The sequence below is a fragment of the Piliocolobus tephrosceles genome, chromosome 16 (genome assembly GCF_002776525.5).
Source record: "Piliocolobus tephrosceles isolate RC106 chromosome 16, ASM277652v3, whole genome shotgun sequence".
Taxonomy (NCBI): Eukaryota; Metazoa; Chordata; class Mammalia; order Primates; family Cercopithecidae; genus Piliocolobus; species Piliocolobus tephrosceles.
Window position 1 is genome coordinate 75,585,369 of NC_045449.1, and position 5,860 is coordinate 75,591,228.

At 66.9% G+C, this 5,860-nt stretch overlaps 1 protein-coding gene across 1 annotated transcript in view; it reads left to right on the forward strand.

Moving 5' to 3' along the window:
• The first annotated feature begins 2,060 nt into the window (after positions 1-2,060).
• The window catches only part of GCGR (glucagon receptor), a 9,336-nt gene continuing 5,536 nt past the window's right edge, over positions 2,061-5,860 (forward strand). Inside the window, exon 1 of the mRNA XM_023212094.2 lies at positions 2,061-2,159. The gene's annotated coding sequence lies outside the window, so the exon portion shown is untranslated. The remainder of the gene's footprint in view (positions 2,160-5,860) is intronic.

Sequence of the window (5,860 nt, forward strand, 5' to 3'; positions counted from 1 at the left end):
GTGGGTACCAGACTCCAGCCACCCAGCGCTTACCTGGGACTGCTGGGCCTCTGCCCCGCAGAGACCTGTCCTCCAGGAAACAAAGCTGGACACAGGAGGGCAGGGAGGACTCCTCTCCAGGGCCGGAGCACTGTCTCCTCAGCCCCGCAGCACTTGACTTAGGCAGAGCCTGCAGCACCCTCACCCAAGTCCCTGCAGCCACGAGGAGGTGGTCCCCATCATCCCATCACCCCCATTCACAGGGGTCTCAGACTGAGGCTGGTGGGGGGAGCACCATTACCCAAGATCAGAACCCTGTTGTCTGTGCCTCTGGAGAGGTGGGGGCAGGAGCTGAGGGATGGTTTGGGTGGAGAGGGGAGAGGATGCGGTAGCAAGGGCAGATGCTGGCAGGTAGAGACAAACTTTTATGCCCTTTGCCTTCTGACTTTTGCCTCTGGCCACTGCTGGGACTACAACAGAATGCCCCTCTCCGGGAACAGGGCTTCCTACGGGCCGGGAAGCATGGAGCCCCCACAGTGTGGCTATGCGGGGGAGTGAGGACCAGGTGGGGGCAGGCCTGTGGGGGTCACAGAGCTGGGCTAAGCTTCAGAGGGAAGTGGCCCCTGGGAGGAGGAATGGCTGGGGTTAGGACCCTGGGTTCCAAAGTCCCCTAAAACAGAAGCAGAATTAAGGAGAAAGGACCCCCAAGACCAAGGACAGCATCTATGAAAGGAGCCCTCCATGGGCAGGGCATGTCCCAGGACGAGGGTGGCCAGGACAGATCTAGGGAACTACAGGAGCAGCGGGACCCGGAGATGGATGGAGATGCCAGACGGAGGCTCCTCAGTGGGGCGGAGGCACCATCCGACAGAGACAGACGCTGAAGACAAGTGTCAGCGGGAGGGGCTCTAGGTGGGGAAGAAGATTGGGACTTGGAGGAAGACCTCGCCAGGGAGAAGGGAGGAGGGGGAAGAGGAGAGTGCTCATCCTGGAACCCACAGCCTCGGGAAGAACTTTCCAGAAGGAAGGCATGACCATCAGTGTCCCAGAGGCCAGGAAACGTGAGGTCTCAAGGCGTCCATGGGGTTGTGGTGACCCCAAGATCACTGGGCACAGAGCAGGGACGGCTGGAGGTAGAAGGGGAGGGACGCGGGCTGAGGTTCTGGCGGCCCCAAAGCCAGGCGTGATGTTGGCTTTAGGAGGAACGAGGAAGGGGAGAATGTCCCCCTTAGCGTGCCTCTTGGGGAAGGCAGGGGTTCTGGCTGGCGCTTCTCCACTCCCAGGAAAGGAGGCGGTGTGGAAGGAGGGGGTGGGACGGAGGAGAGAGCGCCCCGCAGCCGCAGGACCAGCAGGTGGGGGACCAGGGTCAGCGCTGCTGGAGGTGCCTTAGAGGACAGGACTGGCTGGAGACCGGGAAATGTGGCACAAAAAAAGTTAAAGGGCACCCCAGGGACCGCCCTGCCGGTCCACCCATGTCACCCATGTCGGCCCCACTCCAGCCCCCATTGCTCTGCAGGGAAAGGAACCCGGAGCCGCGGTGGGGGCGAGCGGGGCTGTCGGTACTTCCAGAAAATCAGGAAGGCAGTAGGAAAGAAGCGGTGAGAACCTGGGGCCCCGAGAGAAAGCGGGCGAGGGGGCGCCCAGGGACGCGGAGGGAGCGAGAGGAAGGGGCGCTGAGCCACCGCCCCCACGCCCCGCCGCGCCCCTCCACGTCCCAGGGTGTCCCCTCCAGGAGCCGGGACCCATCGCGACCACCACCTGCCGGGCCAGGGTCCGCGGGGTCCGGGGTCTGCAGGATTGGGGTCTGCGGAACCAGGACCCGTGGGACAAAGGTCTGCAGGGCGCGGGGTGGGCTTCAGGGCGCCGGGTCTATGGCCAGGGGCGGGGTCCGCTCCGCGGGTACCAGGCGCCCGCCGGGGCTCCCCGCGCAGGGTGGGCAGGACCGAAGCTCGCCCGGAGGCTGCGCGGAGGGCGGGCGGGGACCCTCGGCTGTCGCTCCCACCCCCGCGGGGCCGTCCCCGCGCCCGCCCTCCGCCGCCGCCCTCGCCCTGCGTCGCAGCCGGAAAGTTTGCACCGACCCCGATCCGGCAGCGCCGCGGAGACGAGCGGTCACCGGCGCCCGACGCGAGCGCGCCCGGAGGACGGCGGGAGCCGAGCCGAGCCCCCGGTAGCGCCGCGCGGTGAGCACCTGGGCCGCGGCCCCGAGGGGACGTTCGGGAGCCGAGCCAGTGGGGGCGGAGACTGCGCGGCTGGGGGGCGCGGGGAGGAGGGAGCCGGCCGGGCGGTCTCCGGGGCCTGGGCTGGTGCGGTCCTCAGTCCCGTCGGACACCCCCGTTCCCAACCCCGGCTCGGACACCACCCGGTCTCGCACCGTCGGGCAGGTCCAGGGGTCTCAGCCCCTCCCCCGTTCTCTGGTCCCGGGGGGCGCGGCTGGGGCGGGGATGTCGCTGGCTGCCTGGCGCCCTGCGGCGGCCACACGCCCGGCTCTGGGCCCCGGGCCCGCCGCCCTGGGAGCGCACAAGGCGCCGCGGACGCGCCCCCGAGGCGCGGGGTTTCACCAGCGCTCGCTCCCCTCGGCGGGCTCCTGCCCCCAGGACTGCCCGGTGGCACCGACGCGGCCCGGGATGGGGTGAGGGGTGTCTGCGCCCCGCCTGGCCGCTCCTCTTCCGCGGCCCACACTGGCGACTTTGACCCCAGCAAGCGGGTCACTGCCCTGCCCGGCTCCGGCCTCTCCGGCGCCCCCGCCACCGGCCCGACTCGGCCACCGGGCTTATGCTCCAACGCCGAACCGACCGACCCCAGCCCTCTCGGCGCCCGCAGCCTCCAAGGACCGGCCAGGGCTGCTTTCTGCCCTTGCTATTGGGGGCATGAGGGTTGGGGGGTCGGGGCGCACCCAGGCCGGCACGCAGGCCTGCCCCGCCCCCACGGGGTGAGGGCTCAGGGATCGGGCTCTGTCAACAGCCTGTGGCTCCTGATCCCGCCCTGGTGCCCTGACCTCCCGCTGCCTTCTCTGGTTTCACAAAAACATCCCGGCTCCCATGCCGGAGCTCCTTAAAGCGTCTGAGAGGCCCCTTGCGGACGCCCTGGGAGCCCCGCTGCCTTCCTGAACCAGTGGCCGTTCTACCCATCCTGGGGACCCAGCTCCAGGTCTGCGGGTCCCTCAGCCACACCCAGTGGGAATTGGTGGAGCCTGACGGAACCATGAGCACCCAAGAGTCTCGTGTTCTGCCAGGGCGGACATGGGACAGGACAGGGGGTGCCAGCCCTGCAGAGGGGCCGGGGCAGTGGAGCTCAGGTGGCCCCAAGGCCTGGTGGTGGCTGGTGTGGCCCGGCAGGCGGCTGTGGGAGGGAGGAAGGGGATGGTGTGCGGTGGAGGGGCTAGGAAAGGCAGGCAGGGCACCTCGGGAGCCCCCGCATTGGGCACCTCGGGAACCCCTCCCCTAATTCTCAGCTGACTCCAAGGCCTGAGAAGGAGCTTGGTCACCTGGACTGTGAAGGCTGAGGGTGGGGTCCCTGGTGGGTCGTACCACCTACCAGCAGCGTCGCCAGCAGGGTAATAAGGGGCACTGCGGCCATGGGGAGCCCCGAGTGGCACCTCCACAGCTGGGAGTTTCTTTCCGATTCTTCAGTCAGCAGACATTGATCCCAGCCTGACGGGGTCCCGGGGGTGTCAGTGTCTCCTGTCAGGGGAGAGGGCTGGGTGAGATCGTTAGAGGAGCCTCCCTTCTTCCCTTCAGGCTGGTGTCACCTTCAGTGACGCGGCAGGGTCCCCACTTGGGAAGTTAAATCATCATCCCCGTCCCAGGACCACAGCGGTCTCAGCCCTGCTCTCCAGGCCGGGCTCTCTCCTGGGTGCTCAGCTGGAAATTGGACCACCCCCCGGCTCCACCCACCCCTGTTGGGATGAGGGGCTGGAGTCTCCCTATCCACATGGGACCCACCGCCCGCAGGGAACGGAGGACCCCCACACTTCTACACCTCCTGCCTCACTATCAGAGACCCAGTGAAAAATTGCCTCCCACCCCACCTCTTGTATTCAGAGGCCCTGACCCCTAGGGATCCAGGACTAGGGGTGCCCTGATGGGGGGCCCACCTGTGGCCTGTGGATGCTGAGCTGTCGGGGGAATCCTCCAGGATCCCCAGCCCCACTTTCCCAACCTTCTGTTGAGGTTGGGGGGACACAGAGAGCCCCACTCCCTCTTCCTCCCCACTCCTGGGCCCTGACTGCTTCCAAGAAAGGCCTGGGGGACTGGGCAGCCCGCCGCTCCCTCAGCTGGCTGGGGTCTCCAGACTGCACGCACGGCTGGAAGGTGGGGCCTGGGCACTCGAGGACCTTGTGTGCGGAGGCGCCATCTCCTCTCGCACTGGCTTGGGGGTGCTCCCAGTGGCTCTGGGGTCAACATGGCAGTCATTGAATGGCTCCTGTTTCTCTGGCAGAGTTGGGGCAGAGCCAGGCTTGGCCACGCTGGGCTCTAAGGGGCTGTCATTTTGCCCAAGGAGCTCCTGGCTGGGCTGTCCTCTCCCCAGGGTGAGCACACATGTCCCCAACCCTACTGCAGGGCCCCCAGGCAGGGAACAGCTTATCAGCCAGTGTCCTTTTCCATGGCCCCTGCCTGCATCGCCACCATCCACCCTGCTCCAGCTGCCCTTTGTCTCTCTCCTCGTCCCCTGCCCAGAGCCCCAGGCCTCCCTTGCACCCCTGAGCCTGCCCACCTAGCAGTGCCCCCCCTCCAGGGCCCCTCTGGGTTGGGGGTGCACACAGCGGGGACAGGCGGCTCCTGCTGCTCCTCGCCCAGCCCAGCTCAGTGGCCAGAGCCACCCAGGGCAGTGGCAGCAGATGGGACTGTTTGAGCAGAATCAGGAAAGATAAGGCCCTTGGGTGACCCCAGAGCTGGAGATGCCAAAACTGCTCCTCCTCCCCACCCGCCTGCTGCTTTCTCCACCAGGGAGAGCCCCCTCCCTACTCGGTGGGTCCTTCGCCCCAGCACTAAGCCTGCATGGCTGCTCACCTGGCTCAGGGACTGGGGATCAGCGATGCACGGGTCCTGCCTCCCATCGGCCTCTACCTGAGCCCAGGGCCCAAGGGCTGCGGTTGGGAGCCCCTTAGCAGGCTGTGACGCAGGTGCCTGTCCCTGTCATTCAGCTGTCACCCTGCTTGGTGCATCTCAGGCCCTGTTAGCAGGAGGAGCCCCAGGTGGTGCTGGCCCCACGCAGGCTCACCCAGCAGCTGCCTGGAGGAGGCTAAAATCCAGGCTGTCCCATGGCAGCCAGCTGTCCAGCCCTGCCCGGAAATCCTCTGCTCCAGCTGCAGCCCTCGCCCTTCTCCTCGTCCCAATCCCCGGCTTCTTCCTGGCACTGCCTTCCAGCTGGACGGCCCTCCATCTGCCCAGCCATCCATCCACACCTCTTACTCCATTTGAGGGTGCCCCAAAGAAGAGCTCATCGCAGCCTGGGGGCTCACAGCCAGCCACTCGCGGGCCCCAGCACTTGCACACGGGCCCCACAGGAAGACCCTCCCTGCTTCTCCCACAGAATTCGGTTGGTGCAGAAACTAGGCTCTGCAGCAGTGAAAAGCCAATTTGTGGAGCTGTTGCCACCCCGAACTCCCAGCTCAGATGCTGGCTCTGGCCTGGGACCAGGTGCTGTGACTCCCACAGCCCTGGCAGGCACCACGGGGGCTGTCCTCCCCACCCTGTGCCCCCACCCTAGGCCAGCTCCTCCTCCGAGCCGGCGCTGGCAGTGCTAATCTCAAAGAAACGTGCAGCCAGCCTGTAGTGTCCCATGGGACCCAGGAAGCCCAACCGAGCCTTGCACGGCACCCATGGGGCACCTAGGCACCACGGTGCTGGGCAGGGGCATGCATGTGACACAGACCCCTGAG